Source organism: Bos indicus, chromosome 7, assembly GCF_029378745.1.
Source record: "Bos indicus isolate NIAB-ARS_2022 breed Sahiwal x Tharparkar chromosome 7, NIAB-ARS_B.indTharparkar_mat_pri_1.0, whole genome shotgun sequence".
Taxonomy (NCBI): Eukaryota; Metazoa; Chordata; class Mammalia; order Artiodactyla; family Bovidae; genus Bos; species Bos indicus.
The window spans coordinates 3,157,430-3,179,477 of record NC_091766.1 but is presented as its reverse complement, the minus strand read 5'-3'; the positions used below and the strand labels follow the sequence as shown (position 1 = coordinate 3,179,477).

At 50.7% G+C, this 22,048-nt stretch overlaps 1 long non-coding RNA gene across 3 annotated transcripts in view; it reads right to left on the bottom strand.

Moving 5' to 3' along the window:
- LOC139184022 (uncharacterized) overlaps positions 1 to 21,737 on the bottom strand; it is an 82,581-nt gene extending 60,844 nt beyond the window's left edge. For 2 of the 3 annotated variants that reach the window (XR_011567439.1, XR_011567438.1), the window contains exons 1-2: positions 15,219 to 16,757; positions 13,131 to 13,414 (exon numbers count right to left, since the gene is read on the bottom strand). This is a non-coding gene — a long non-coding RNA (uncharacterized lncRNA). Of the gene's footprint in view, positions 1 to 13,130; positions 13,415 to 15,218; positions 16,758 to 21,608 lie in introns of those variants that run through there. The other variant, XR_011567437.1, reaches the window with a different exon arrangement.
- Positions 21,738 to 22,048: the final 311 nt, after the last annotated feature.

Here is a 22,048-nt window from a genome sequence, read left to right as displayed (position 1 = left end):
TCTGAAAATAAAGGGACTTTATTTCCTTTGTTGGCTGTTCATTTTGTTTTTACTTCTTCAAAGGCAATGATAGTTGTACAGTAGAAAAACCATAACTATTAATTAACATCGAAAGAACAAAAAAGAAAAGACGTAGGAGCATTGTGAACACCTTTGATAAAATTTAACAGGAAATCATGATTCAGACATCACAGTGCATCCACCTAAACCACACCGTACACTCGGGGAGGCCTGGCTGCAGGGGCCGGGCATCGGCCCAGCACCGGGCAGTCCCCTGCCAGCTCAGCTCACACCTCAGGCTTCCTCTAAGAACCAACAGTGTAAGATAAGAGGCTGCTTTCTCGGTCACAACCCACTGAGCAATCCCACTGCCCAGGGGGCCTTTCACAGTCAGCCTGGGAGTAAGCTCCTACCTCCCAATTTGTCTGTGTGAGAATGACCTTCTGCAGGCAGTTACGAAGTGAGCAACACCTGACTTGGAGTTGCTAAATTCCAGTGGCAAAAACATTGAATCCAGCAGTTTCCAACATTTCACTTGTTTGAGCATGGGAAGCTTTCAGAGGGAGTCCAAGTGTGCACAGATCACAGGGGCCTAGAAGGCCTGGCTCTAGGGACTCCAGGGCACAGCTTCATGCCCAGACAGGCCCTGCAGGAGCAGCTGCAGGGGTGCTTGTGGGACAAGGACTGGTGAGCAGAGTACCTGGCATCCATGAGTGGCAGCACGTGCAGATCTCAGACTGGGTGCGGGGCCGCTCCCTGCCAGCCCCTTTGGGTAGGGGTCCTGCGTGTGTGCACGCCTGTCCCAGCAAGGGTTGTGGGAGGGGACCCTCAAGGGTGACACTCTGAGGAGCCCCCTGTTCTGCAGACCAGTGTCAGGGATACCACACACCTGCATGTAGGAGGATTTCAACTCTGGCTTCTGGAGCCTTTGTGAGTTAGTAGGCAGCTGAATGCACAGTGGACAGTGAGCTGCTCCCCACAGCCTGGTCTGCCCCATCCCACCTTTGGTCAGCTCCCAGGGGACGCCTAACCACCACCCTTTTTTGTTCACCAGTCTGGGCTCCTTGGTCATACCTGTAGTCTTGCTACTTAGGGTCTGTTTGTATTCAACGCTTCCATTGAACACAATGGAAAGACCTGAGGAGACCAAGATGGGCGGGCGTCTAAGCAACTCAGACCGTGGCTTCCTGGGAGAGCAGAGGAATGAGCTTGGAGAACCCTCTGCCTCGAGATGGTAGCTAGAGTATAGGTGGAAACCACTCTTTACTATTCAACACACAGAGACAGACATAATAAGAAAAACAAACTTGATATGTATGCAAACAAAAATCAGTTGGGAAATAGCATAAAGAAGGTAAATCTAACAGAACTTAGGTTGAAAGAAAAGGAATAATAGACCGATTCCTTGGATAAAGAAGATACGGTATGTATATACAATGGAATATTACTCAGCAATAAAAATTCAAAAATAACACCATTTGCAGCAACATGAATGGGCCTAGGGCCTTCCCAGGTGGCGCTAGTGGTCAAGAACCCACCTGCAAACGCAGGAGATATTAGAGATATGGGTTCGAACCCTGGGTCGGGAAGATCTCCTGGAGGAGGACATGGCAGCCCACTCCAGTATTCTTGCCTGGAGAATCCCATGGACAGAGGAGCCTGGCGGGCTACATACAGTCCATAGGGTTGCACAGAGTTGGACACGACTGAAACAACTTAGCACACACCCATGGCACGCACTAGAGATTGTTACACTAAGTGAGGTCAGACATAGAAAGACAAATATCATATCACTTATATGTAAAATATTTAAAAGACTACAAATTAACTTGCCTATAAAACAGAAATAGAGTTACAGATGTAAAATACAAAGTTATGATTACCAGGGGGTGGGGGGACGGGTAAATTGGGAGACTGGGATTGATATACATACATACTACTATATATAAAATATATAGCTAGTAAGGACCTACTCCTTTGGACTGCAAGGAGATCCAACCAGTCCATTCTGAAGGAGATCAGCCCTGGGTGTTCTTTGGAAGGAATGATGCTCAAGCTGAAACTCCAGTACTTTGGCCACCTCATGCGAAGAGTTGGCTCATTGGAAAAGACTCTGATGCTGGGAGGGATTGGGGGCAGGAGGAGAAGGGGATGACAGAGGATGAGATGGCTGGATGGCATCAACGACTCAATGGACGTGAGTCTGGGTGAACTCCGGGAGTTGGTGATGGACAGGGAGGCCTGGCGTGCTGCAATTCATGGGGTCGCAAAGAGTCGGACATGACTGAGCGACTGGACTGAACTGAACTGAACTGAAGGACCTACTCTACAGCACAGGGAACTCTACTCAGTATCCTATAATGGCCTATATGAGAAAAGAGTCTAAAACACAGTGGATGTGTGTAAATGCATATGTACATGTAACTGATTGATTTTGCTATGCAGCTGAAACTAGCGCAACATCGTAAGTCAACTATACTCCAATAGAAATTTTTAATAGAGCAGTTCCTAGAAGGACTTTCATTAGTATATTTAATATATTCAGAGAGATAAGAGGATGGAGAAGCAACCTAGGCTGCAAGGACAGGATATTCTGAAGTAAACACAGATGGCAGAAAATATAATTTGGGGAATTAAACATACATAGTCACTGAAATTTAAATACCAATAGTGTCAACAAAATATTCCATAGAGGCAAAATTATCCTTCAAAGTGAAGGAAAAAAGATATTCCCAGATTAGCGAAAGGTGAGGAAGTCTGTTATGAGTAGACTTGGCCTATAAGAAATGCTCCACTTGAAGTCACAACGGAAGGACGCTGGACAGTCGTTTGAGGCTGTGCAGGAAACAAGGGTACTGTCCATTGTAACCGCACAGGTGAACATAGAGGCCATCATTACTGGCTTACAGCTGTGACTCCTCTTATTTTCCTATGTGATTGAAAAGACATGTGCATAAAACAGTAATTATAAATCTATTATAATGGGCACACAAATGTATAAAGGATGTAGTTTGTATGCATGTACTGCTGCTAAGCTGCTGCTAAGTCACTTCAGTCATGTCCGACTCTGTGTGACCCCATAGACGGCAGCCCACCAGGCCCCCCAGTCCCTGGGATTCTCCAGGCAAGAACACTGGAGTGGGTTGCCATTTCCTTCTCCAATGCATGAAAGTGAAAAGTGAAAGTGAAGTCGCTCAGTCGTGTCTGACTCTTAGCGACCCCATGGACTGCAGCCTACCAGGCTCCTCTGCCCATGAGATTTTCCAGGCAAGAGTACTAGAGTGGGTTGCCATTAATGCCACTAATTGTACACTTCAAAATGGTTACTGGTTAATTTTATGTTATGTGAATTCTACCTCAATAAAAATAAATAAAATCAGTGAAATAGCTTGTTTTAGGCCAGTCTCCCCAGGAGTAGACCCTGAGATGAGAATTGTTGCACAGGCAGCTTATTAAGAAAATATTCCCAGGAGAATCCAAAACTACCCAAAGTGATCTACAGATTAAATGAAATGCCCATCAAAATTCCAATGTCCTTTTTAGAGAAGTGGGCATGCTAGAATATGTCAGTTATATGAAATGAGAAACCACTAGCTGCCACATTCTACAGGAGGACTTCGAAAACAGGGCATGTATCAAGGGCCTAGGGTGTGTCCCAGAGAGCTCTCCACTGTGGCACACATGTGTGCGTGCTAAATTACTGTACTTGTGTCCAGCTCTTTGTGACCCCGTGGACTGTAGCCCGCCAGGCTCCTCTGTCCATGGGGTTCTCCAGGCAAGAACACTGGAGTAGGTTGCCATACCCTCCTCCAGGAGATCTTAACCCAGGGATCGAACCCATGTCTTTTATGTCTCCTGCACTGGCAGGTGGATTCTTTACCACTAAAGCCACCCAGAAAGCCCCCTCCTCTGTGGGCAGAGCCAAATGTAGGAGATTCTGTTCCCAAACTGGGGTCTCTGGTAACCATGGGGATGTTGGGCCCTGGGAAAAGGAGGTCAGGGCAATGCATGACTATCAGAAGCAGGATGAACAAGTACCATCATGGGCAGCAAGGTCAGAATGGCAGCCTAGGGGCTCTGACCCTCAAGTGTCTATGGAGATGAACTTGGTAAGAACTTGGTGTTTCTGAGGCACTATAGATAGCTTACACACCAAAAAAAAAAAAAAAAAAAAAATCAGAATGAGAAGAAGGATGAGGCAGCTATCCCAGTGGAAAGCTTAATCTCTGCCCTTGCTTCCAGGTCTAAGCTAGTGTTCAGACCCAGAACGTGTGTCCTATGAAGGCCCTTGCATACTTTGACAAGCGTGTACAGTAGTGACTCCTCCAGTCTTTCCCAACAGGATGTATGACCATTTACAGAGTAGTTATATCTTGGGAAAAGGAGAACACCCAGATCTTTCAAGGATGTGGAACACAGGGTCCAAGTTCGCTCTGACAGCTAGAGACCTGAAGTGCCATGCAGCCTTCCCTGTGGAGAAGGAGTGTACAGGGACCAATAACAAGTCAGGTTCTTCTCCATGTCCAGCTGGTGGTCACTCTTCAAGTTCCCTAAAGCCAAGCATATTGGATCCTTGGAAAGACACTCTGCAGGGGTGGGGCAGGCAGTAAATCCTAAAGAGATTCAGACACTTTCCCCATTGGAATGGGATATAAGGCCCCACTGGGACTTACTGGTGTTTCTCTTCCAAACTGAAGGGTAAAACACTGCACCTCACACCTCCTCCCACCAAGAAGGAAACACAATGTCCCTCTGGTTGTTGGAGGCAGCACGCTCTGCACTTGGGGAGACTACACCACATGAAGCCCAGACAGGAAATGGTTTTATGTCAGGTCCCAGCTGTAGTATGACCAGGCTTACCAATTGGATCATGGAGCTCACCAGATCCCATGGCACCAGAGAGGTATGAGGTGCAGAAAGACACTGTGAGGAACATCTGATCAGCTCCAATTGGGAGGTTCAGGGCACACTCTTCCCATCCACCGATTTTGCAGTTCCTGACACGCACCAGACACTGGCAGAAAGCAAGCATCCGACCATGGAATCTGAGTGGCCACGTGGCCGGGACTGTCTATGACAAGCTGAGTACTGCCAGCCCTCCAAGTCATAAGGTTAGATGGGCCCTGCTAATCACCATCAGGCAGGTCCAGAGGGGGCAGTAAGCTGAAAGAACAGTTAACTGGGTTCTTTAAGCCATGTCCGGCTGTCATACAGAAGCATTTCCTCAGCCCTCCTGGCCTGCTGGGGGCCCTTAAGACTAGCTGACAAAGAAGGGAAAATCAAGATGGGTTGGCTGCTGCACCCAGAGAAAACCCTGAAAACAGTGGTGATGGGTACCTCCTAATGCATGGACCTCCTCCTAAGACCATCTACCTTGCGGCCCAAGATAAAAGTATAAGGGACCCATGGAGGCAGCAGGAAATCCAGCTAAATATGAGCAGCAAATGGTTAAGTTAGGTAAGGAGCAAATTGGGAGTGTAGGAAGCAGGAGTTCTGGGGAGAGGGCACAAAACTGTGAGTTTTTTGTCACATGCTGAAGCCACCTGAGCGCAGCCACTGCAGAAGAGTCAACCACCATCAAGTGCTGGGCAGGGAGCTCATGGAGGCCAGCGGGAGACCAAAGCTGAGACCCTGCACAACCTCCTAAAGAAACCAGCCAGCCAACTCAGGCCCACACTGCCCGCAGCTGGACAGGTTTCATTCTGACCGGGACTGACTTTGCCTTTCCAACTTGCAGTGGTTCAGCCAACACAAATCTCAGCTCACCAATGTCTGATTTACCTCCACAGGATCCCACAGACTCTCACCAAAGTGTCCCCTTTAAAACATGACCAAAGAACCCACCACCTCTCCCACCAGTCAGAAGCTGTCTTTGACTGGCCTCCAAAAGATACAGATGAGGTACCAGCTTAGATGTAAAAACTCTGCAAGGACGGGGCATTATGTCTCAGAATGTGGCATGTACTTTATTTTTTAAAATTTATTTTTTTAATTGAAGGATAATTTTTTACATTATATATATAATGTTGTATATATATGTATATATATAATGTATATGTATATATGTATAATGTGTATATATATATATATAATTATATATATATGTATAATGTTTTACAACATTGTATTGGTCTCTGCCATTCATCAACATGAATCAGCCACTGGTGTACATATGTCCCCTCCCTCTTGAAACTCCCTCCCACCTCCTACCCCATCCCTCATCTCTAGGTTGTCATAGAGCCCCAGTTTGAGTTCCCAGAGCCATACAGCAAATTCCCACCGACTCTTTTACATGTGGCATGTACTTTAAATCAATGTCTGCTCTATGGTGCAGAGATCTTAGGTTTTGAAAAAAGAGAATTCTACCAGGGAGTGCAGTAAGAGTCCCACTAGATTTCAAGTGATAGCGTCCACCAAATTGAGTACCTCTGCTGACAGGGCTAATGAACCTTGGTCATCCTGAGGAGTTGGGCTGGGGCTACATAATGGAGGCAGGGTCAGAAAGAATATGTTTTAGACCCAGGCAATCCCCAGGGGTGTCCTTTGCTCTTCAAATGCCTAGTTGTGATTGTAAGTGGCAAATGAAGTCACTATAGCCTGAGGAGTGTCTCATACTCTTTAAGGATGAGAATCTGAGTTATCCCTTGCCCCCAGGCAAACCACAAAGGCCAGCAAATGTCAGTAGGACATCGAATGGGGAGGGTGAGGATGAGGAGTATCATCAGGCTTAGGACCTACTGCAGCAGCAGGAGCATGGTGTATCCCACTAACTGTCCTTTTCAACATTTCCTAAGAACGTGTGACCAACAAAATCTCAAGGAAGCTAGCCAGATAGAGCGGATTTAATAAGAGCAGTGAGGATGTGGTAGATTCCCTTGGTTTTCTCCCAGATCCTCTGTAGCAGCTGGTGTGCCCACAGCCAGCTGCTGTGAGTGTTGGCTGGAGCAGTTAACAGCTGCTCTTCTCAAGAGGGTTATCCTTGTCCAAGTGGGAGTGCCTGGTCTGGGAAGCTAGCACCACCCCCATTGCAAGGCTGACCTGAGCCTGGGACCATGGAGGATCTGACCAGGATGGCCAGCCCTTTGTCTTAAGGTTGCAGCAACTCTGCCACCAGTTCTCGTACAAGGACTTCTCTCTGGGCTTCAGTGCAGAACATATCCTGGCTTAGCTTTCTCCTCCTCCTATACTACTACTGCTTCTCTGGTGGCTCAGACAGTGAAGATCTGCCTGCAATGCAGGAGACCCGAGGTCAATCCCTGGGCCAGGAAGATCCCCTGGAGAAGGGAATGGCAACCCACTCCAGTATACTTGGCTAGGAAATCCCATGGACAGAGGAATCTGGCAGGATACAGTCCATGGGGTCACAAAGAGTTAGACACATCTGAGTGACTAAGCACACACACCCACATGCACACACACAAAGCATTAACCATGAGGGAAAATATGAAATTTTGAACATTGTAATTAAAATGTTCTTTTCATCAGAAGACGCTACTGAAGACATCAGAAGACACTCTTCAGGTGGCCCAGGACTTCTCAGGTGGCCCAGTGGTAAAGAATCTACCTGCCAGTGCAGGAGACACAAGAGACTCAATCCCTGGGTTGGGAAGATCCCCTGGAGAAGGAAATGCAGTCCACTCCAGTATTCTTGCCTGGGAAGGCCCATGGACAGAGGAGCCTGGCAGGCTACAGTCCACGAGGCTGAAAAGAGTTGGATGCAACTGAGCACCCACACATTGAATCAGTGAGAGACCATCAAGTTTAAGAAAATATTACTCACAAAACTGACAAATATGAAGAGCTTCCAAAAAATCAAGAAAAAGATAACCCAATAGAGAAATGGGTAATACTTGAATAGACACTTCTTGAAAGAGGATATTTAAATAACCAATTCATTACTCATAAGGGAAATACAAGCTAATAATGAGATACAACTCCATATCCACCACAATACCTAATATTAAAAAAAAAAAAAACTAGCCACGTGGAACAATGAAAATTCTTGTGCACTCTAGAAAAAATTTAAATTGGTTCAATTGTTTGGCACTATCTGCTAAAGTTGAATATGCCTCCATCCTTTGACTCAGCAATCCATTTTTAGGTTAATACCCCCAAAGAAATGCATGCACACGTACAACAAGAAATACAAATAAATTATGTTCATGGCCGGTTAGGGAAATTAAAATGGAGAAAGTCTTGTTCAGGCTTCAGAAGCAGAAGAGCAGACCTCTGATCTTGCTTCTGGCCTGTGTGGACATTGCCCGGATTCCATGTCTGCGCACAAGCACACCTATTCAGGTGTGGGTCTTGGCATTCTTGAGCCCCTGGAGGTCTGGCCAACTGCACCCAGGGTTTAGCAAAATCATATGACTCACAACATAAAAACAGACAGCCTTGTAAAATGTTAGTAAAACCAGAGCTGCACTTTTGCACACAAACTACTGGTGTCAGTTTGCAGCTTGGGATTATAAGTGGGAGCCCCCAGCACTGCAATTTGAAGTCTCACCCATGGAGTGGACACACTACCCAGGGCCTTCTCCCAATCAGGACTCCAGAGTGCTGTTACTGAGGGACTTCCCAGCGTGCTGGATTTCCCATGAGGCACAGTGGTAAAAATCTGCCTGCCATTGCAGGAGACACAAGAGATGTGGGTTGGGTCCCTGGTTCAGGATGATCCCTTGGAGAAGGAAATGACAACCAATTCCAGTATTCTTGTCTGGAAAATTCCATGGAAAGAGAAGCCTGGCAGCCTATAGTCCATGGGGTCACAAAAGAGTCAGACACGACTGACTGAGCACATGCACACGTGCACACACACACACACACACACACAACTCCCAGCATGCTGTTTAAGTCTGGGTGTTGATCTGCCCAATTCGGTGATGTATGTGCTATTACTCTTCTCTATTGATTCTATTTCTCTTTTCTTTTAATGACTGTATACTAAAATTAAGTTACATGATTGGATATTAAATATTGAAATTGTTTGTTTGTAATGAGTTGTTTTTTTGGTTAATGAATCCTTTGAACCTGAAATGAAAGTAAAACATTTGGCAAAACATAGCCTCATTATTCACAGTCGACCCAAACAGGGAAAAAAACACATTCAGCAACAGAAAAAGGTATTTTTAAGAGTGGTGTATTCACACAATAGAATACGATGCAGCAATGAAAATAAATTACAACAAGCAACAATACGCATGACTCTCACAGCTCTAATATTGGATAAAAGAAGCTGAACACAACAAAACATGTACTGTGTAGTTCCAGTTACATGAAGTTCAGAAAACAGGCATAAAACTATGGTGTTTAAGAATGTAGGTGTTTAAAAAAGCAAATAAAATTATAAAGTTGGAATAGTGGTTGCCTACAGAAAGTTACAAGGAGGAAGAAAGAGAGACTTATTAGAAGCATAAGGATACTTTTGGGCTGCAAGATGCATTCTATTTCTTGATCTGGGTGATGTTCTCACCATAAAGGCATTTATTTTATGATAACTTTCAGCTGTACAATCTCGTTTTGTGAAATTTTCTGTACGGATGTTATTTTTTCAAGTGAAATGTTTTTTTTAAATGAAAAATAAAGGATGCAATTGCACAGTATAAAAGCAAACCTTCAGGAATTAACAGTACAGGGAGGGAGGTGAGGGGAGGTTCAGGATGGGGAACACGTGTAAACCTGTGGCGGATTCATGTTGATGTATGGCAAAACCAATACAATATTGTAAAGTAATTAACCTTCAATTAAAATAAATAAATTTATATTAAAAAGAATATTTTAATGTAACTTCTAAAAAGTTAAATATAATCACTGAAATTTTAAAGAAATGTGCACACAGTAGCTGGGTTCAGCAGCAGATTAAACGCAATTGAAGAGAGAAGTCAGGAAGCAGAAGGCATATTCAGTGAATTTACCCAGAATGCAGCAGAGAAGAGAAGGTGGAAAACACACAAAAAAGAGATTAAGCGGCACAAGGGGATACAGTGGGAGGATCTAATCTGTGTCTACCTGGAATCTCTTAAGAGAAAGTGATTAAGGATTTATTTGGGAATCTGTGAAGACAGCTGAGCGCCGAAGAACTGATGCTTTTGAACTGTGGTGTTGGAGAAGACTCTTGAGAGTCCCTTGGACTGCAAGGAGATCCAACCAGTCCATTCTGAAGGAGATCAGCCCTGGGTGTTCTTTGGAAGGAATGATGCTAAAGCTGAAACTCCAGTACTTTGGCCACCTCATGCGAAGAGTTGACTCATTGGAAAAGACTCTGATGCTGGGAGGGATTGGGGGCAGGAGGAGAAGGGGACGAGAGAGGATGAGATGGCTGGATGGCATCACTGACTCAGTGGACACGAGTTTGAGTGAACTCTGGGAGTTGGTGATGAACAGGGAGGCCTGGCGTGCTGCAATTCATGGGGTCGCAAAGAGTCGGACACGACTGAGTGACTGAACTGAACTGAGCCCTCACTTCACTTGTGCCTTTCTGTAGCCTCTCCCACACTGAATGGCTTCCCAGGCGGCACTAGGGTAATGAACCCACCAGTAATGCAGGAGATGTAAAAGATTCGGGTTCCATCCCTGGGTCGGGAAGATCCCCTGGAGGAGGAAATGGCAACCCACTCCAGTATTCTTGCCTGGAGAATCCCATGGACAGAGGAGCCTGGAGAGCTATGACCCATAGGGTTGCAAAGAGTCACAGTGACTGAAGCGACTTTGCCTGCAGCAGCCACACTGAATAGGGTTGGCTCTGTGACCAAAAGGATATTGAGGAAGTGATGATGTGCGACTTCCAAAGCTAAAACTTGAAGAGCATTCGTACTTCCACCTCAGTCTCTTGGACTGCAACTTCTGGAGAAAGTCAACCACCCTGGAAGGAGAACACTTAGAAGACCTATGGAGAGGTTCTTATGGAGAGAAACTGAGGCCTTTAACCAATAGCCATGCTTCTAGCAGATCTCCAGGCCTTCAAACAATATCCAACTTCACAACAGATCTTAAGGCAGAACAGAACAGCTAAGCTACTCCCAGATTCCTGATCTACAGAAACCATGGAAAATTATTTTTGTGTTAAGCAACTAAGTTTTAGGGCTTCCCAGATGGTGCTAGTGGTAAAGACCCCGGCCTGCCAATGCAGGAGACATAAGAGACTCGGGTTCGATTCCTGGGTCAGGAAGATCCCCTAGAGGAGGGCATGGCCACCCACTGCAGTATTCTTGCCTAGAGAATCCCGTGAACAGAGAAGCCTGGTCCATAGCGTCATACAGAGTTGGACACGACTGAAGCGACCTACCACGACGTGGCACAGCTAAGTTTTGACGTAATTGGTTTTGCAGCAATAGATTCAGCTCATGAGAATAAGAGCTACAAAGTTTTGAAAGAAAATTAATGCAAACACAGAATTGTGTATTGAGCAAATCTACTCCTCAAGGACAAAGGGAAAATAAAATGACTTCAGGGAAATGGAGGGAATTTAACACCAGAGTTGGCTCTCAAGGAATTCAAGTATGTGCTTTGAGAAGAAGGAAAATAATCCTGGAAGGACAGTCCAGTGTGCAAGAAGAAATGATCAACAAACGCAACAGTAATATGTGGATGAATCCAAATAACCTCTGTCCATAAGACAATAAAACAACATCTAATTTGTGAGGTTAAAGAACTAAAACACTCAGTAATACTAAGTTGGAAAAACTATGATTGGAGCTAAAACATTCTAATGTACTTTTATTGCCTTGGAGGTAATCAAATATTTAAGTCTGTTAACTTAATAGTCAGGTTAAACAGCTCAAGAGGCAGCACCGAAGGACTAGAATCAGCATGTATAAATTTCAAGCCTGTATAGAGAAAAATCAATAAAGGTGGGAGGGAGTATTAAAACAAAAATCTCCATTAAGGCAAGAAAGTAGAAAAGAACTAATTAAAGTGGAAATGAAGACAAATTGAAAGAAACAAATCCAGATATATCAATAGTCACGTAAATACTGGGCCGTTCTTAACATCTAAAAGACAGGATCATATTGGGTTAAAACAAAAAACTATAACTCCCAGTTCTATGCTGTTTTCAGGCAAAACAATATAACAATGGAATGCAGAGAAGTTGAAAGCAAGAACACAGGGAGAGATATATCAGGCAAATATTGGCCAGATGTCCAAGAAAAAGGAATATCTGACTCTGAGAGAACTCATAGCAGAGAAGACCAATACTGATGGAAAAGGCATCACGTAAGCTTGCCCGGGGAGCAGATGCCCTCTTGCTGCAGCAGCAGCAGCAAAACTTCCCAGGTGCTGGCAGCCTCCATAAAAATTCCCCATCTCTTAAGCCATAAGAAACAATTTCCAACACCATGTGTCATATAGGCCAAGGTCTCTGCAAAACAATTCAATCAGAAGGTAATATCACAAGATAATTTTTTCAGTCCCTATGTCTTTGGAGAGTTTCTAAAGAAATTTAGTAAGGTGCATGGATTTGAGACCATATAAGAAGTCATTTGGATTTTATACAGGAGCAAACAGAAAATACTAGAGAAACACTATTTACAGCAGCAGCTACAACCATCACAAAAAAAATGTAGCCAGGAATCAAAACGTGCAAAACCTGCATATCACAAAATCATGTCATAAATCACGCACACGGCCAAGACGGTTAGGACGCACGGCCGGAGCCTTCCCAGGAGCAGGGGCCCCTCAGGGACCTTCCCCCGTGGCCGCGGCACCGTCCTCCTGGGTGTGAGCCTCTCTTGGGCCCCTGCTCCTCGTCTGCTGGCTGCCTGCTGGTGAGCTTGGTATTTCCGCATCCTGTCCATCTTACCCACCCACCCCAGCCTAGGAGTCCCCAGGCGACGGGCAGCCGTCCTGGAGGCTCCGACGGGCTCGACAAGCAAGTGTACGAGGAGCAGGTGCAGCCTGTCCGCCTGTCATCCCCTCGGCCTCCTTGCCAATCCCAGTGAGAGCAGACGCACACAGGTCTCTGAAGACCCAAGGGGCCTAGGACGCTGAGGTCTCTTTATAAGGCGGACATTCATGAATGCTGCATGCTTACGAAAAACGCCTCCCCTACCCCATGTGCGCCCCAACATCAGCACTTGTGTGCCCCACAGACTCAAGACCAGGTCACCGAGGCAGTAAGTGGACCCCCGTACCTGCCATGTACAGCAGCTCCGTCCTCACCCACAGCTGGTGCTCACAACATCCACTCCTGCTTCCAGGGAGTTTGCAGTGAGTCTACAGGGCTCTCTGCGGGCTGGCCAGGCTGGGGAGGGGCCAGGTCAAGGATGGGGCCCTGGTGGGCGGGCTCTCTCTGAATTGCCGACAGGACTAGGCTTGGGGCCGGGCGCTTCCATGGTGTGGGCGGGGCCAAAGTGGGCGGAGCCAGTGTGCACTCCTGGCCCTTCCCAGTGCTGAAGCTGGAGGTGGTCTGGCAGGCCTGCGTCCAGGAGAGAGGGCAGGACACCTGTCAGTGGGGGCCCTGGGTGGGTGGCCACGCCCCTCAGGGAGGCAGCGCCGCTGTCAGATCCTGGGGCGGGCTCAGCCGTGGGGAGAAATAGAGGCTCATGAAGCAGAGGCTTGTCACGTGGCCTTTAAACACTGACAAACATCCCTTTTCCTGGACATTTTCAAAACATACTGTATATAAAGTAGTTTCTAACATTAGCCAAAGATTCTGAAGGCTACTCAAGGATGAGCCATGGAAGTTGATTTATCCCCAGTCTCCAAGGGACATGAGAGTCTGGGCCGAGAGTGAGCTATCCTCCCGTGCCTGGGCATGCTGGGATGAGGGACATCCCCCGAGTCTCCCACATCAACTTGCTTCTCTGCAGCAGGCATCTGTGCACCCCACGTGTAGGTGTGCAGTAAGACTTAGGGTCGGTGGGGGCACTCCACAGTGAGGGTGAGGGACTCTGTTGTCTGAGCCCTCAACCATGCAAGAGGGTCCTAGGCCCTGGGCCAGGGCAAGAGAAGGGCACAGAAAATAGGACAAGAGGAGAAGGGAGGAAGAGGGAGGTGAGGAAGGAGGGAGGCGGGGCAGAAGAAAAAAGAATGGCAGGAGAAAAATGGTGAGGAGAGGGGAAAGGGAGGAAGGAAGAAACAGAGAGAGGAAGAAAAGAAGAGAGAGGAGGGGGATCAGGGGTAGTATGGAGTAGGGGGTCAGAAGACAGAATGGGGCAGGGAGGAGGGTCATCGGAACAAGCTCCCGTCCCTGTGCGGTGTCTAGGGACTAGGGGAAGCAGAGGCTGCCCAGGTCCAGATTGGAGAGGTCGGAGGTCAGGGGCCAACTCAGGGTTGGGAGCTGCTGGGACAGCATGGGTGGAGGGCCTGGCCTCAGTCTCAAAGTGGAGCGACACAGGTCTCTCCAGGACTGTCTGGTCCCTGATGGCTAAGTTAGGCTACCTCTTCCACTCAGATCCAGCAAAATCAAGGATCTGAGTCCTCATGAGACATACCAACCCCAAAAAGTGAAACCAGACAAACCGGGGGCCAGGTAGTCTTGTGTCCTGCTCACACTTCCTGAGCAGGATGAGGGTCCTGGGCACACTGCAGGCAGAATACTACTTGGCCACCATCCTCACACCTTCCAGTTACAGCCACTGGGAAAGTTCTGGGTTCTAGACCAGCTCAGGGGTACCAAGCTGTGGGTGGGTGGGCCACTCGGGTGTGGCCAGAAGCTTGTCCAATTCCAGCGGGACACATAGTGTCTAAGTGTTTAACACCCATGCAGATGCCAGGACAAATGCAGGCTTCCCTTGCACTGATGGGGTAGGAGAACTGCAGGCTAAAGTCTCCTCTGCAAGGCTGCATGCGATGCTGACAGAGGAGTGGGGTCAGGGGGGATTATGAGGTGGGAGGAGAGGGAGGGCATCCAAGGCCAGCCTTGCCTCACTATCCAGCACCACCTCCACTGTAGCCCAGGCTGGTAGCTCGGCCTCTGAACCTCTGTTTGTCTCTCTGTCTGATGGGGACATGTGCAGAGCACTTGAGTCATGGGGTGGTGAGACCTGCTGACTCCTCATTCCCCTCCAGGTTCTGAATCCCTCACAGGAGTGTCAAGGGTGGGTCAGGGCAGGGGTCAACAAGACTTGTGCTCGTCAGAAATTCTCACAGCTCAACAGAAGGCTCTCAGGCCCTTAAATCCCCAGAGTCAGATAGCCCCTCCACCCCCCACCCCAAGACCTAGCTGGTGTCTCAGCATTTAGCTTGAGGGGTAACACAGCCCCACATGCCAGCCTTACCTGCTGTATTGCTGATCCTGCTCGTGACTCCAATTGTCTTGCTGTTCACACTGTATGCACTGCTTGCTGAACCCAGGGTAGGCAAGGCCTGAGCTAAGAGGCTGGAAGGAGACTTGAGGAGCCCTAGGAATTGCAGACACATTCATTCTCTCCTGGCTGACGCAGTAGCCATAGCTGCAGACACGCTATAGTCTCTCTTCTCCTGGTTGACCCAATGGACATAGCTGTGCTGAAGCAGTAGAGTGCCACCACTTTCTAGGTGGAGTTCACATATCTCTACAGCACAAAGTAGGCCGTGACGGAGCGAGTACCCCGTGACCCGCATGCGCAGTGCTACAAATGAGCTCAGCTGTCACATAGTCATTATTTACAAAACATGTGGCGAGAGCCTGAACACGCCAACTTGGCAGATTTGCTCTCTCCCCACACCTGCACACACCTGCATTCTCACAGCCGTGGCTCTGCCAGCCACCTCCCTGTACCTCACAGGTGAGAGGACCCAGAGGGAGCCTGAAGCTGGTTTTGTCAGGACCTGGGTGTAACGAACTACTTGATCCTCTCTGAAGTGGCATCCTTACCTGTGAGAAAGACCATAGCACGTTCAGCGTTACGAACAGTGTTCAAAGCCAGTGTCCACGTCTGGGGCCCCTCCCCAGACCCTGTCCGCCGAGGACCCTGTCCGCACCAGGCAGAGTTTGGAAGGTCCCTGGGGCAGGTGTGTCCTTTGGGGAGGGCCATTGCACAGATGGACAAGAAAGCGTGGGGACAGAGCAGGAGACAAAAGCAGAAAGGTCTCCTCTGGTCCAGCAGAAGCCCTCTTCACAGAACAGCCTGAGAAGACCCTCCGTCAGGCCCAAGGGTTAGGAAGGCCAGCTGTACCTGGGTCAGGGAGAAGGCTGTGCTCCGTCAAGCTCAGGACCAAGCCTTTCACTTCACAGGGAGGCATCCCCCCCTCCCTGCCTACTCAGTGAGACAAATGTCCAGGCCAGGCCTGCTCCTGCCCCTGGCTGGGGACAGGAGGGTCATAGAGAGCCAGCCTAGACCCCAGTCTGTCCCTTTGGTTGTGCTTCCGGTCTAGGATGGCAGTTCCCTCCTGGGACAAGGGTCACTTGGATCTCCTGCAGGGCCCATCACTTCTGAGTGGATGGTTCCTCAGGCCAGTTCAGCTGAAGTTCCTGAAAGTGACCAAGGTCTCCGGTTCTCCCGGCACCCAGGCAGGATCTGAAGTGTGGGACGGCAGCCCCGATAACGATAACGAGGGATCCCTTTCCGTCTGGATTAAGCAGGACGCTGGGTTTGGGGTCTGGAACACGCCCTCCCAGTCCCAGGCAAGCCCCTCCCCTCCCAGGGTCTCCAGGACCTCCTGATCTGTGAGGCAAAGGGCCCCTGTCTGCAGCTCTGGGCTGAGCTGGCGGTCGGCACTGTCCTTGGCCCCACCCCTACACCACATCCCAGTGTACCGCAGAGAACATCTGAACCCTGGCGGCCAGCCCCACTCCCGCCCCTGGCCAGCTGCTGTGACCACCGATGCGGCTGGGATTGCCGCCAGGCTTGCGGGATCCTCCGCCCCATCCCTTCTTGGGACGCCCCCTCCCTCCCCCCCGCCTCTGAAACTGGGTCTCCTGGCCCGGCCCCCTTCCCAGGACTCCCCGCAAGCCCCTCCCCTTGCCCCACCCCTCCCTCTTCTGCGGACTCTCCGTATCCCAAAGCCCCTCATCTCTCCCTGACGCTCTGGGAGCCTCCCCACCACCTGGTCTTCCCCTGGTTCCTTCCGTTTCGGGCTCTCCCTGCTCCAGGGATGTTGGACAAAGAGGATGAGGTTGCTGTGAGCAGGGTGGGCCTGGAGCTGCAGATTTAAGTTTAATGTAAGTCTCTGTGCAGACCGCAGGCACAGTGCCTGCTGCTGTGGGTGTGCTGTCCTGCCAGCCCTTACGCTGAAGGAGTCTGTCCCAGAAAAACGCCTGTACACCCCAAGGCATGCACCCTCTCCCCGTCTGTAAATGAGTAACAAGGTGGAATGCAGACCAGGATGCTGGCTTGGACCCCACCGGTCCACGCAAGGACCTCTCTCACCAGGACTCTCCTTCCTCCTGGTCATCGTTGCTGGGGTGCTGCCTACTGTCAGTGCTTAATAAGTGCTGGGGACTGACACCCTACTGTGGCCTTCAGAAGGGTGAGAGGAAAGACTTTGATCCCAAAGAAATGGGTGGAAAGGGCAACAGGAGCCCTTCACCAGCATGCTGTGTCTGTACTCCCCGACCACCCCTGTGTGTGTGGAGTTTGCAGGGTGCGGGGGGGCGGGGGGCAGGGGAGTCTTCTACCCTTAACTGTCCCAGAACTTCTTTGAACTTCTTAAGTTCAAACTTAAACGCCCAGTTTAAGTCCTGCACCCCCAGCTCTGTCCTGGTCAGGCCGGCCCTCTAATCCACAGTCCAAGGTCTCACTGACCACTGAGTCTCAGGAACTCCCAAAGCAGGGATGTGGAGGGGGGAGCGGGGCATCAGTTGAATAACTCCCAGCCCCCAACTTGAATCCTGGCTGCACTCTACCTTTCTGCCTGGTCCACATCCCCCATAGCAGAAGAAAAGACCCAGGTAGGGAGAGGCACTGTGGGGGTTAAGGGAATGTGGGCTGCTCTGTGCCCCCACCCCACCCAGCAAGGTCTCAGTGAGAGGGACTCTCTCAGGCTTCTCCTCCCCAGGGGCCCAGGCACACACAGGCCCTGCCGATCACAAAAACAGCACTGCACCCGCCCCATGCTCCCCATCCGCTGCAACTCTCCACTTACCTTAATGCCCAAAACAGACCCAGCCTCAGGAACTTGGAGGCTGGGGCCAGGACAGAACCTAAGGGGACCACACAGTGTTCCTTCCCTCCGTCTCCATCTCAGAGAGCTCTGAGTCAGCTGGGGTGACCCTGATGGGGCGGGGGCTGTTCTCCTGCAACACAATCTCCCTGGCCCTGGCCAGAGCTGGCAAAAACACATACATACATACATACATACATACATACAGTCTTTAAGAAAACAGTCTTCAAAAACAGCAAAATTCTGTAAAGCAATTATCCTTCAATAAAAAATAAGTTAACTAAAAAAAAAAGAGAAAGCAGCCAATCTTTCCGTGTGGAATAACAGCATTGGTTCCCATCTCCTCCCACCCCATGAAGATCTCTGGGATGCTCTCCTAGGACAAAATGAGCCCAGCCCCTCTCCCTCCAGGAACAGGATAGAACTTCCATCCTGTGATGGCCTGGAAAGGGAGGGATCATGTGCAGGATGGGAAGAAGTGGGGTGGAGACCGGTGGATAGCCAGGTCTGAGGGGTCCCAGTGGCTTAGTCCTAGAGAGGAGGGGCTGACTAGAGCCCCCACGGGACCCTTCTCCCCAGGAAGCCCTTCCCCAGAAACTCCCTCCTGAGGACCTCCTCCCTCCAGAAGTCCTGCCTAAGTCTCCCTCTCCCTAACTGTGGAGCCAGCCCAGCTCTCAGCTCCTAAGTGTCCTAAGTGGGGCTTTTGGTTCTTTGTGAGTCTCCTACTCCATTAAAGCATCCCCACTGTGCAAAGTCCAGAACCTCTGGAAGCAGCTGACAGCAGTCCTGGGTTGGGTGGGTGGGAGAGGAGCTGCTCTGAGCATGGGAAGTGTGGGCTCATGACCCACGGAAGCACGACAGTTACTCCATCTCCGGTCTCGGTCACTCAGCGGGCCTGGTTCTGGCTGCTGCAGCCGGGGGAGCCGCAGCCAACCTGGCCTTGACTGTGGGACAGCGGCAGCCCTGCCCTACCTCAAGCCCTCCCAGTAACCCAGGCTCAGGCCCCTCCCAGGAACGTCCAGAGGGATCAGGTGGGGACTGACAGCAAAGGGCTCCGATTAATGAAAGTTTGATAGGAATTTCATATGTTGATACAGGTCCTAAACGTTTTCCAGGAACATCTGGCAGAGGGTGAGCCCTGTTTGTGTTCTCAGTGAGAGTGTTTTTTCCAGGTCCTCAGCCCGTCTCTTTCCCTGGGCCCCACTGGGGTCTCTGGGTTGCCACCCACTGCCGTGGCCTGAGCCCATCCCTTACCCGGGAGCAGACAGTCCCTGGAATGGGAGCCAGAATCCAGGCCCAGCCCAGGGAAGGACATCAAGTCTGATTCTTCCCCCTCGTCTCTGCCTCCTTCCTCCTCCCAGCAGTCCAGGAGAGCAGTCCCTTTTTGCCCATGGGTGTGCCACCTGGGGAGGGCGGGGGTGGCAGGGAGGGAGCTGCAAGCCTCCACTGCTTAGGCTGGGCTGGGCTGTGGCCCCCTCCAGCTCTTTCCCACTGTGACTGCCTCCAACCGCTCACACACACACCCGGACCTGTGGCTTCTGGGGTCCCTGTAGGTAGGCTCCAAAGAGACAGGGCAAAGTACACCAAGGTCTGTCTGAGGTGGTGACAGGAGAGAGCTGGACACCAGGGGCAAACTGACCCCTGGGTAGACCTGGAGGTGAGAGGTCAGAGGCAGGTCCCTGAAGAGGTCAGCAGCACCCCAAAACCACTATTTGACAGGCCCCATGGCTACAGCAGAGCCTTCACTGAGGGTATGTGGTGGCTTAAAGAGATCTCATGACAAGTCAGGTTTCAACCAGAACTATGCCAGGAAGGTAAGGGCAGGCAAGACTCACCCCCAAAGACCCCTGGGCTTTAGTCCCAAAACCCGGGGCGGCAGGTAGACAGTAAGCGTGGCGACCTGGCCTGAGGCCGGTGGACTCATTGGTGCTCATCGCACGCTTGGGCCACCCTGTGAGGGGTGGGAGCCAGCATCATCAGGGGGGCTACTTTCAGTGAGCAGTCTGTATCCCCCTTCCCCCAGCTGCCTCCTGCCACCTGTGTGGCCCTTGCAGAAGCCACGGTTTGTCTTTCTCCTCTTTCTTTCTAATAAAATGAAGTGGCGTGGAGGCAGATACCACTTCCTGTCTCCTTTTAAAATGCGTGAGTGTGTGCCACAGCTCTCGGCCAGCTCCCTCACCAGGCCACCGGTGCCACAAGCTGCCCCGACTCTCCTGGGTCCCCTTGGATCTCACATCCGGCCTTGGAAGCCCCCAGACGCATGCACACAGAGCCTGGGTCAGCTGGAGAGCAGGCCTGAGTAGGCCGGGTGGGGTGGCACGGTCCCCTCCACTTTGGGCAAAGTGAAGGACAGCCCCGGGAATCCAGAAGCAAGGTGGGGCCACCGTCCTGGGCCCTGACAAGATGCCCCCTGGGGCCTGGGAGCACCAAGTCACACTTGGGCACTGGGGCTCAGGGATCATTCCTGCATCCCGTGGGGGTGACTAGGTGGAGCAGGAGGCTGGTCTCCATCCCCTAGCCCAGGGCTTGCCGTGTGGGGTGATAGTGGTGTATGGGACGATGCTTGGCTGCTGCAGGGTAGTGTGGGGCGTGGTGGGAATGTGAGGCCTCCCTCAGATTGGGGAGGGCCCCCCATCTGAGCCTCAGCATCAGACATTTGCTCCAAATTACTGTCAATTTGTTTCATAATGTTTTCTGCTTTTTCTGCAGACCTAATCTCTGCTGCCCCCAATGCCCACCACACAAACATCCTCAGCCAATCCTGTGTGAATAGACCCAGCCCAGCCCACTGGGTCTGGCACAGGAGACATGTCACCTCCACCAAACCACAGCGCTGCCTGGACTAACTAGACAGATGAGATTGCCTTAGGCCCAGAGGTACCAGGCCCCAGGTGTCCAGAGCCCCGATGTCCGTGACCTAGATGCCCACACACCAGAGCACAGGAGGGTGGAGGGTCAGGGCCAGCTCTCCATCCACCTCAGTCCAGCAGCAGGGCCGCATTGACAGGTGTGTCTGTCTCCCCGGGGTCCTGTCCTTCTGCCGGCACGGAGGGCCTCCTCTCCAGCACTCGGCGCAAGCAGCTTGTCAGTTCAGCGCCCCCCACCACCTGTGTGTCCCCACATCCCAAGGAGCTGCACTCAGCACCCCTACGGGAGGCCTGTTCTCACCTCCTCCTCTCTGTACCCACCCAGCCACCCTGGGACCCAGCCAAGCATCCCTGAGGCCAGCTGTGTCCTGGCCACTCTCCTGCCAGCTGGGGAGAAGCCACTTCTCTCCCCCTTTTCCCCCTAAGCCACAAACCCTCAGGGCCAGCACGCCCTCCCCAGGACCCCCACTCAGGAAAGGTCCTTCCTAGGTGGTCGCTTCCAAGCCAGAACTACCTGCCTCCCACCTCCCTCCAACCAGCAAGCCCCCTACAGCCCCTGCCTCAGCCTGCCTTCTGGATCTCAGAGCCCCGCCTCCATCCTGCTTTGTTTGCCTCTGGACTCTCCTCCCCAAGGCACTGGCAAGCTGCCTTCCCTCTATTACCTCCAAGCTCAGCTCTAGCAAGCTCCTGCCCTGCCGCAGGCTCAGCCACACTCACCTAAGGTTTCCTGGAAACGTCATCCCAACCACTCTGCTGCCCCCTGGGTGGAGATGGAGAGAGCTGGCTATTCTGCTACCCAGAATGGCTTCTGTCCGCCTCCTTTTCATTTTCCGGAAGGACCTCTGATCTCACCCCTATCCTTCAGAGAATATCTGGGACCAGGCTGTCCCTGGGCCCTCCCCCAAGCCTCCCAGGGTCCTCAGAGCCTCTTGGCAAGAATCCTCCAAGGACACCCTAATCTGTGGACTGGTTTCCAAGGCCAAAGGCCCCAGGGTGCCTCCCTTGCATTCCAGTTGAAGGTCAGTGACTCCAGAAGGGAGAGAGGGCAGGAAAAGGAAGGACCTACCAAGGGTGAGGGCACAGAGGGGACACAGGCAGATCCTGGCCCCTGTGGTGCAGCCGGGGGCTCTCTCGATGGGAGGCATCAGCAGCATTTC